The sequence below is a fragment of the Miniopterus natalensis genome, chromosome 16 (assembly GCF_054644295.1).
Source record: "Miniopterus natalensis isolate mMinNat1 chromosome 16, mMinNat1.hap1, whole genome shotgun sequence".
Classification (NCBI taxonomy): domain Eukaryota; kingdom Metazoa; phylum Chordata; class Mammalia; order Chiroptera; family Miniopteridae; genus Miniopterus; species Miniopterus natalensis.
This window is the reverse complement of record NC_142096.1, coordinates 25,978,010-25,989,158: the sequence shown is the minus strand read 5'-3', so window position 1 is coordinate 25,989,158 and position 11,149 is coordinate 25,978,010. Positions and strand designations below refer to the sequence as shown.

At 47.1% G+C, this 11,149-nt stretch overlaps 1 pseudogene; it reads right to left on the bottom strand.

Moving 5' to 3' along the window:
* Positions 1 to 4,145: 4,145 nt before the first annotated feature.
* On the bottom strand, positions 4,146 to 10,664 carry LOC107539469 (small ribosomal subunit protein uS5 pseudogene; annotated as a pseudogene).
* Between the last annotated feature and the right edge of the window lie 485 nt (positions 10,665 to 11,149).

The window sequence follows — 11,149 nt, the reverse complement described above, 5'->3', positions numbered from 1 at the left end:
CCATTGCCAAAACTTTTTGTGGAATCTTTTGGAAAAAGATTATGGTACAGTCTTTTGAATACCTTCATGGTTAAAACTATCAAAATTTGGGGTTGGATTATATTCTTTGAAGACTAAAAAGATTTCCAGAGCCAATAATGCAAATACAGTGTCTGATCAAATCCACTGTCTTTCTGTCAAAGTCAAGTGTGACTATAAAATACTGAAATACAGTTTTCTCTTATGGTTGACAAACTAGCTCTGAAGGCAGTTTGGTGACAGATACAGTAGGTTGGTTCACCCTTCTCGCACGCTTTCCTATATAGAAGGGTCTGGGAAGCTCATATCCTGGACCCTTTTGTAGCTGGGAGGCTTTGTTGAAGAAGGACGTTGGCAAGGGACGTGAATGGAAAAGTGAACCATAGGAGGCAGTGGCCAGGCAGGGGAGTGCATTCCCTTGCAGGGAACAGGGTTGGAACTTCTGGGGCAGTTCTGGCTGAGGTTCAAGGTTCTGGTCCCTAATGTAAGAAGTGTGCCAAGTGACCTGAGGCAGCAGCTCTGGGTTTCTGGCCAGGGCAGTCCTGAAGGCCTTCTTCCAGGTAGTGTTTCTGGCTGTCTGGTATCCACATCTGCTTCCTTGGACCTCCTGGAGATTCCATAAGGTGACTACTACTCAAGTAGTAAGTTCCTTACAACTTAAACTAGCAACAGTGCATTAAGTTGGCTAATACAAATTCCAAATGAGCAATAGAAGCTTTGTTGGAATAAGTATGGAGCCTCCCAAGTCAACAACTTGGAAACCAAAAGGTCATTAAAAAAAATAAATTTGCTACTGATTTAATTTTTTTCTCAGTTTTTTTAAATAGTTAGATTTCATATTTGGAGAACTCTGTAGGCCTCAGGAACAATTTAAACAAAGATTTTTGCCCCACTTTAGGAGAGTTCATTTTTACTCTATATAAATGATACAAAATGCTTGGAAATGGGTCTCCAATAGCCTCTGTCCTGGGACTGGGGCATAGGGAATCTCCAAAAATGCTTACTATAGATGACGAACCACCGATAGTAGTTTGAGCTCCGAAAATTTGCTTTATATAAGTTGCTTTATGCATATCGATTATATTTTCCCCCATATAATTCACGAGGACCCCCCAAAATGGTTTCTATTATTTTTGTTTTCTTATTTAGTGTTTATATTTAATGAACATAAATAACAGGTCTTCAATAAATGCTGCTTGGCTGACTGGTAGGGTCTGGTGTGGGCTCCTTTGGAGGACTAGGAGGGTAGTTTCTGGATTAGCAACTATGCATATTTCATTCCCAATGAAAAGAGACTTGACTTTTGATTCTTGTGGGCTAATTATCCATAGCTGAAATGATCACGTCTGAGCTGGAAGACTTTGAAAATCATCTTGTCCGCTTCTGTGTTTGAATTCTTTCTAGCACATCCTGGTTATATGGGTGTATTAGTTTGCTAAGGCTGCTGTAACAAAGTTCTTCAAACCACATGCCTCAAAGAACAGACATTTACTGTGTCACAGTTCTGGAGGCTGGAAGTGAATTAAGGTGCCAGTAGGCTTGGTTCCTTCTGAGGGCTATGAGCAGAGGCTTTGCATGGGCCTCTCTCCAGCTTCTGGTGGTTCACAGTTTGTGATAGCCTAATTCCATTCTTCACATGGGGTTTTCTCTGTGTGTCTGTCTCCAAATTTCATCTTTTTATAAGGACACCAGTCATCTTGGATTAGGGCCCACTCTCATTTTAACTTGATCACCTCTGTAAAGATTCTATTTCCAAATTAGGTCACATTCTGAGGTACTGGGTATTAATATTTCAACACTTCTTCTTCTGGGGGTGGGGTGGAGGGGCATGATTCAACCCATACCATTTGTTAGGATTCTTTTGGTTGCAAGTGACAGAAACTAAATTCGAATTACTCTAGTAAAAGAGGTGTTTTTTTGCCTCACATCAAAGGGAAGGACAGAATGCACTAAGCTCAGGGATTAATCACAGGAGGGCCTCCACTGTTCCTGTTGGCACTGCCTTCCTCTCTCCACCGCTGCTCACCGCAGGGCCTCATTCTCCACTACTGCAGGCTGGGATTTTCCACGGGGCATGGAGCCTGGCTTCAGGCAGGGTCAGACCTGCAACATTCCAGCTTAGTGATGCAGAGGAAAGATATTTTTCTCTCTCATCTTCAATTTAGACAAGGCCAGGGAAGGATCCTGGACCCAGGCCCATGCTTGGAGTGGTCACTGTGTCCAGGGGAATGTGATGATTCTTCCCATATGACTGCTCCTCTGGCCACTGGGCCAGGTATGTGCCTGGATGTATACGTGGCAGAGGGCTGGGGAAAGATGTAACCATCTGTCACACAAGGAGCTAAGTGTCCTGCTTCATGGTGCTGCATGCTTCCACTTGACTCACCTCTAGTTTCTGTAATGCTCTCCTGTACTTTATTTTTATTTATTTATTTAAAAATATATCTTTATTGATTTCAGAGAACGGAAGGGGGAGGGAGAGAGAGAGATAGAAACATCAATGATGAGAGAGTCATTGATCAGCTGCCTCCTGCATGCCCCTGACTGGGAATCGAATCCATAAGCCAGGCATGTGCCCTGACCAGGAATTGAACTGTGATCTCCTGGATCCCAGGTCGATGCTCAACCACTGAGCCACGCCCGGCCGAGCCGCTCTCCTGTACTTTAAACAGAAGCCTGACATTCATATTTTTACAGCAAAGCTTTAAGTTTTGCAAACAGAACTCAAGGTCTTTCCTTGTTGAAACACGTTTGATGCTTTCAGCCTTTCAGTCCATCTACTCCCCTGGCAGCACTTCATGCCCTTCACTCCTCCCATGCTGGCCTCTTCTGCTTCTCCCTCCAGTTCAGCTCCCCACTTTCCTGCAGTCTGATCTGTGCCCTGGAGGCTGACTTGTTCTCATTGCTTCAGTGGGCAATTCCCTCGCTCTCTTGGTTTTCAAAGGCTTCTACCCAGCAGCAGATCAGAGGAGTGAGGACCCCACTGTGCTTATTCACCCAGTTTTCTCCCAGCAGGGTCATTGCAGGCTGACCTTGTCCCTCTACTGAAGGCAACAGCTCCCGTCTGTGGCTTTCTCCATATGGCACTCCCTGTCAGATGTTTGAAAACTATTCCCTCCCTACCCCTTGAGGCCTGGTGTGGGAGGAGTGTACTTTCCCACTAGTGTAGCTGCCCACTCCAGGGTACAGCACATCCCTCATGGTTTCCCCACACTTTGCCACATCATGGTAAACAGTCCCCTCAAATTACCCAATACAGTTGGCAATTTTTCCCTTGAGGACCCTGATTACCTCCCCTCCCACCTCTGATTTCTAAACATGGTTAGTTTCAGATATTGAGAAAAAAATATGAATGATGCAATCTATACTAGAGTGTGAATGATTGATAGCATAATCCCTCAGGCATATTTTGTTTGAAAAAAAGTCATGGGACAAAATTAGGAGAATTTTGTTCAGACTGTGCAATTGAGATATACTTTTTCCCCCTGAGGCCCTCTAAATAAAATAGGCACCTCTTAAGTATAAAACTGGCATCAGATAAAGGTATTTCTTAAACTTTTCAACAAAAGTGGTCTGACTGAGGGGAGTGGCCACATGCCCCAGGGAGTCTATTATGCCAGTAGCGCTAAGTTACCTTAAATACACATCACATTTCTTGAAAGAGTCCTGTTTTATTTAAAATTATATATCTCACTGTTTATTTCTACCCCATAGTATGTCTCTGTTCATCATATTATTTCCAAAATTTAATTAAGATGATTTTCTAGGACGACGTCCCATGTTTATCTTGTGGCTTTCTACTGGCAGGTGGCCCAGGGCTTCTGGGGACATGAGGCCTTAGTTTGAGACTCCTGGGGTGAGGAGAACCCGGACACATTGATAATGTGACTACTTGTTTGTCAGGGGTTTGCCACTTTTTTCTGGACCTGTGTTTTTTATATGCTTTCAGATCTTAGGGAAGTTCTAAGATTTGTGATTAGCATTTCTACGTTAGACAGTATAATATATTTCTCTTTTTTCCCCCAAATGGGTACGTTTATTTGACTTTTTATCTTCTTTTAAATTGTTTACTTGTAGGTTACATTACTTTGATGCCAGTTGCGTTTATTTATTTATTTTTTTCAGGCTTAAGTCACTTTATTTTTCTTATATAAAATTATGTGGTGGCCACTTGGAGCCCAAGTCCTCTGCATAGAGACTCTGTTGTGGGCCTTTACAAGGTAGACAGTGAATTCCTGATAGGGAAGCTTGGTGAACAGTCTCTTTCCAGAGATCGGAGTTGAGATAGCTATAGGTCCTGGAGATGGCATCAAAGGTGGCCTTGGCGAAGTCGCCCAGGGTGGCAGCCCCTGACCAAAGTGTAGCAGCGGTGGATATCGGCCATCAGCAGCAGCAGCAGCAGTGTCTTGGGCTCAGGGGCTGAGATGATGCCAGTGCCCCTGGGGGCGGAGATGAGGCGCACCAGCTCAGAGTCACAACGCCAGTCCCATGCAAGGGGCAGTGTCGGGCTTGTGGATCTTGTTCCCCCAGTAGCCTTGCCGCACAGGGACAATGGGGAGCTTGGCCAGGATGATGGCCCCTCGGATGGCAGTGGCTACTTCCTTGTAGCACTTAACACTCAGACCAACATGTCCATTGCAGTCCCCAAAGGTGACAAATGCCTTGAACTGGGTCCTCTGGCCAGCGCATGTCTGCTTTTGCAGGGGCATAATCTTCAAAACCTCATCCTGGAGGGATGTCCCCAGGAAAAAGTCCATGATCTCAGATTCCTTGATGGGCAGGGAGAAGACGTGGCTCTCTTCCACTTGATCTTAGTGTCTTTGGTCAGGTGGCCCAGCCTGGTGACAAAGATCCACCCCTTGTCCTCGGTCTTGCCTCCATGGACTCTCCGTCCTCGCCCCGCCCAGACCCCAGCCGCAACCTCTCCGGGATTTAGCTGCTAAATGCTCAAGGAAACCGGCTGGCCTCCCGGCCCTGCGGCAGCACTGGCGTCATCCGCCGTTTGGTATTTCTGTGGAAAAGCAGCGCTTTTATTTTCTAGTATGTCCTAATCACAGTATTTTTCTCTATTTCTCATGCATTAAAATGGACTCTAAGAGAGCATTTTCTCTGATTAACAAGGCACCATGGGTTTTTCCCCCGTTAGCCCATCTTCCAATTAATTCCAAGAAGTGAATCATGAAAGTTTTTAACTACTTTTCCTTATTGTCAGAAGTGTTTACAATCCTGAGAATTCTTTGAGAATAAAATTTAAAGTAAGCTATTATTGAACAGTATTTGACTTTGTTTTTATCACTATTTGTATTACTTTGCTGGGGCTGCCATAACAAAGTAAAACAGACTAGGTGGATTAAACAACTGAAACATGTTCTCACCGCTTTGGAGGCTGGAAGTCAGAGATCGAAGTGTCAGGAAGGTTGGTTTTGTTTGAGGTTTCTCTCCTTGGCTTGCAGATGGGCCATCCATGTTCTGCCTGTGTCCCCACATGGTCCTCTCTCTGCACCTGTGTATAGATCTGCTATAAAGTAATACAGTGTTGGATTAGAGCCCACCTTAATGGCCCTACTTTAACATAGCTCTTTATAGATCCTATTACCAAATACAGTCACATTCTGAGGTACTGGGTTTACAGCTTCAACATATGATTTTGGAGAGGACACAATTTAGCCCATAACAGTATTTAAATAAAAGTTTAAGAACCGTAGTGTACTTAGATGACTTGTAGAATACTTTTGATTCTAACAGCATGTCTACGTTGCTGAGACTGAAGGTCTCACTCTTTGTGAATTTTTGGCAAAATAATCCCTAAGAGCCTTTCGATTTGAAGTAATCTGATCCCATGTCATAAAACAACAGTGGCCCAATACCCAGTCTTTTTTTACTTGTGGGAGCCCGAGGTCAGGGAAGAAGCAGGTCCTTAGATAGGAGATGGAAATCCAGAAATGCAGTTTTTTGTTTTTATTTGTTTTTAGCTGTCCACACTCTGCCATTCAAGAAAGAATAGGAAACTCAGGGCTGCATGCTGAGTGCCACCCAACCATATCTAACACGGTTAGTTTCATGTTGTTCTATGTACTTATTTTCCTTTATCAGCCTTTAAACTTGAGGGAAGATCTGTTTAAAAGCTCAGAGTTTGGCCAAGATATATTGTAGAGTGTAAGGGAAGCTAGTGTCTGGATCAGAGTGTTAAAATTAAGGAAGGGGGATCTGTCAGGAACTGTGTAGGGTCTAGGATTTTACCCTGCATCCAAGCTAACAAGTTAGCCTGCTATTGTTTCCTGGGGAGAGAGAGTGGATGTTGTTACTCATGTCAAAAACAGGTATGATTTTGTTCCCTTTCCCATGCCCGAGTCCCACCATGTGATGCAGAGTCCCTCAGAGCCGCCTGCACAAGCAGTGCTTGCATTACAGGAGAGGAGCGTTGAGCTTGGGGGCTACACCGAAGCAAGCCCAAGCAAGCCTTTTTTTGTCCAGGGGAAAGCGTTACCTCATCCCTCAACGTTGCTGGCTGCAAGCACAACCCTGAGAAATGGCCGGAATAAAGCGTGGTCAGGGTCTTGCATTCTTGACATGCTCACAAAAAATGTGCAGAGAAGCTTAGGGCTCAAGGCTGATAGCCTCTCCCACCTCCTTCCTTCCACTTCCTGCCCTTCTGCCTTCCTTTTCTGGGCCCAGGTGGCAGGGGTGGTAATTTTGAAAATGTTTTAAGAGAATGTGAATCTTTGGGGACAAATGTCTCCTATTTGCAGGGAAATTTCTCCTCATTACTAGCCTTGGAGTATCTGTCTTACTTTTATTAAGGGAGGTGGCAATTTCTAGAGGGTCCTGATTGATAAGAGTCTTGTCTTATCCTGGATGCCTCCCAAAGGAGGTGCTGCCCAATTGCTGGGCTCCTTTCGAGGGTGAGCCAGTGTCCAACTGTTCACAAGACAGTGCTTTCTTGGGCAGTGGGATTTGCAGTGTAAAGCTGACTCAGAGTCCTTTAGCTCTTGCAGGGACCTCACACCGCCAGGCTGGAGTGATTGTCTGCTTTCACGGCACCCCAGGGCCAGATCTGCTCCTCTTCTGTTTACCCTTCTTGAAATGGACTTCTAAGCCAGGGTGTAAATGCCAAGTGCTGTTAAGAGTTTACAATTATTACAGTTAACAGTACTGTATTGTATATTTGAAAGTGGCTAAGAGAATAGAACTTAAAAATTCCCATCACAAGAAAAAAAATTGTAACTGTATGTGGTGATGGATGTTAAGTGCACTTAACTGTGGTGATCGCTTCTCAATATATACAAATGTCAAATCATTATGTTGTCTGTACATTTAGAACTCATACAATGTTATCTGTCAATTAGATCTCAATTAAAATTAAATTAAATTAAATTAAATTAAAAAAGAAATTGAGGAAATTAGTCATACCATAAACTAATTTTTTTTGGAATCAGGAATAGAAGTATAGTTTTTAAAAATGTGTTTATTGATTTTAGAGAGAGAAGAAGGGAGAGGGAGAGATAGAAACAGATGAGAGAGAAACATTGATTGGCTGCCTCTTGCAGGCCCTCTACTGGGGATCGAGCTTGAAACCCAGGCATGTGCCCTGATGGGGAATCGATCCAGTGACCTCTTGGTGCATGGGACAACTGATGCTCAATCTACTGAGCCACACTGGCTGGGCTAGAGGTGTAGTTTAAATATGTCACAGAGCTTAATAATCTGGATACCTGTTCAGGGTCGGTGAGTATAGCAGCATTTCAATATTTAAAAAAGGTCACCTTAGCCCTGCTGGTGTGGCTTAGTGGTTGAGCATCAACCCATGAACCTCCTGGTCAAGAGTAATTCCTAAGGCTGCCCTGTCATTATATGAAGATTGGGAAAGAAGCAACTTGAGTTAGTTAGACTGATTAATGACTTAGACGAAGGATAACCAAGCCTGGAAATTTGAAGCGAGTCTTCAGTCATGTGCTTCCAGTATTGGAATCAAGAAGCACATTGCTGAAGACATGCTCTAGCCAGCTGTACTCTCTTACATCATGTGACATAAACCACGGGGGTAGCAGAACCCCATTCTATGAATCTGAAGATTAGGGCTGATGGAGACACACCTGGCCTTTTCCAAAGTCATATTTAACTATGAAAGAGAAAGCAAAAGAAATGTCTTTTGCGAAATGTTTTCTTTTTGTTTCCCATATAGGTAGCTAATTGGGTCTTTTAAATTCTGTCTATAAATCATGATCTTTCTATTAGTGGCAATAAAAAAATCTATAGGTTCTGAGAGTTGTTTCTAGTATAACTATGGTAATTGACCATGAATAAACACAGCATGTTCCAGGGACATGGTTATTTGACTTTCAGCAGGGAAGCCCTCTGCTGGCACCTGACACTACAGATTGAGTTTGCTATAGCACAACTGTATGTCTGGGCTGGGGCTGAAAGGAGAGAATGGGCCAAAGGGCTTGGAAGGATGTAATAGGAGGCAGATCAATTCTGCTTGAATCTGAATAAGTGCAGATCAGTATTCAGGTACAGGAAGTGCCACAAATCTTTGCCCACAGGGCGGGGTGGCTGCTGGAGTCACATTGCCTGTTTGTAGAAAAGTAACCTGGGGCTTGATGGAGATCTCAAGAAAAGGGGACAGTGGCAGGGGACGTTCCTTAAGGGTCAACTGTAGATACAGTGTTTGTCAGACCAAAGTGAGATCATTAACAGATAGTGCATTGAAAAGTCAAACTGCTATACAGTTGTAAGGGAGAGAATATGGGGTCAGGGTAAGTGTATGGATTTTGGGAGCACATGGGTTCATAGCATCTACAGATTAGCTGTGCACCTTTACCAGATACTTACTCTCTCTACACTTAACTCATCACACCTGTAAAGAGGAGACAATGCTCTCATTGCATAAGGCCAGATCCAGGGAAGTGGCTTTGGTATGGCAGTGAGGGTCAGTGTTGTCACCAGTAATTGTAGAACAGTCTTCCTCTGTCAGAGTTCAACAGTGTCCTCCTACTTGCTACCGCTCATGCACCCTTTCAGCTGTCATTCTGTCTGACTTCTGCATGATCTTCCGTATTCACCTCATGCCACCTCTGGGCTGTTGACTCCTAATCCAGATCCCCAGTCCAAACTTCCTGTGTGTCATATATCAACTGGTTTATGGGGCATGTACACTCGGATGTCCCAAAGGCATGTCAAAGTCAACCCCTCTAAAACAAGAACCATCTTTCTCCCAAGAGCATGTTTCTCCTCCTGTGTTTTCATTGGACCTCAGCCATTCAGTCACCCAAGTGTGAAACTTGAGAGACATCCCACATTGGCCTGTTTTCTTATGCACCAGATGACTTCAGTTTCCAAGTCTGGCTACTTCTACTTTCTCAGTGCATCTTCAACCAGCTCCCCTCCCTCTCCACACTCTCTGTAATTTACTGCCTCATCACATTTTGTTCAGAGATAGCTTCCTAACTTGTCTCAGCGCCCTCAGTGTGGCCTCGATTCACCCATCACTGCCAGAAACAGCTTCCTGGTGAGCAAGTCACAATGCCACTGCCCTTCAGTTCCCATAGCACACAACCTCTGAAGCCCTTGCTGACCTTTACTACTCTGCCACTCCCGCAGTCCAGTCCTCTGCCGGGTCCCTGCAATCTCCGTGCACCGCCTAGCACCCAGCCCCATGCCCCTGTGCTTTCGCACATGCCTTTCCTTCTGCCTGGAAAGGAAGATCTAATCGGTTAATGGACCCTAGGTTCTCCAGTAGCACCCAGTATAGAATTTACCCCGTTGTTTTAGGCTACATACAAGGGTATTCCACAAGACAGTGGTTTCTTAGGGGAGGGTTTCTTAGTGTCCTGTTCATTTTTGGTCTCAAGAACCTACTATGGCCCCTGACACATCGTGAGTGCCCACGAAGAGAAATACTTTCTTTATTCAGAATGGACTCCCTGCCTCAGCAGCTGACTTTTTGGAGACTGGTCCCTGGAGGTTTCAGGGCGCCTCGCCCTCGGGGCGGAGCAGGTGAGGCGCAGCTGGGCAGCTGGCCGCCTCGGGGCTGGGCTGGGCGGCCGGCCCGCGCGCCTGCGCCCTCTGCCGCTCCGCGCCGCTCCGGGCGCGTCTCTGCGCGTGTGTCTGTTTGGAGAGGAAGAGGGCTTGGTGACAGGCGAGGCGTGCGGGAAGAGTTCAGCCTGAGTCACAGTCTCATTCACTGATTTCTCGGCGGCTGGACCGATGCTGCTTGCCCAGGCGGCTCCCGACTGCGCCTACACCGGCCCAGTCCACGTCTCCCGCTGGTCCACCCTCCGCCAGCCAGACTGACCGACAGGCTCGGGAGTGAGTAGCCGCGGCTCGTGCGCCCCCGCAGCGCGGCGAGCTGGCCCCGGCGGTCCTGTCCCCGCGCGGGCTTTGTGTTTGTGTGTGCGCGCGGAAGGGGTGTCCCCGGGATTCCGCGATGGCTCCGAGAGCTCCCTGTCCAGGGGAGTCTGCGCCGTGTGGGTCCCCCTGGGCAGGGGCTCGGACGCCCCAGGCGCCGGAGGGTGTTCGCCGGGATTCCCCGGCTCAGAGCGCGGCCGCCAGTGGGGTTCCCCGGGAAGGCGCCTAGGCCGGGAAGCGGCGGGGAAGTCCGGGCTGCGAGCGGCTGGCAGGCGGGGAACCTGGGAGTGGGTCTGCATGGCGGAGCCGAGGGAGACGCGGGAGCGGCCGCCCCCGTCCGCCCAGCCTCCCCGCCTCTCCGCCTCTTTCCCTTCCCCGCTTCCTTTCTTTTCTCAGCAGCATCACAAAAGCGCGCTGCAGAACGAAACCCAAAGCAGCGCAGTCCTGCTCTTCTCCCACCTGGTGCACATCCCCCGGGGCTGGAGGACTGGAACAGGAGTCTCGGAGATTAGGGGCGGGGGCTTATCCCGGGAACACACCTGTTTTCGACTCTGGCTGAATTTAACCTGCTGCGGGATCGCGCGAGGGATTCCCGCACACACATACCGGGAGTGTGCGTGTGTGTGCGCGCCCCCGCGCGCCCGCGCACCCCCGGGGCCCACCCTCTCTGAGTGCGCTTGATGGAAATAGCACCCCTCTCGTGCCAGGACGGCTCCGTGGGCCCCCGTGCCCGCATCTCTTTGTTCGGTTGTGGCTTCCCCACCCCTCCGCAGAGCGAATTGAT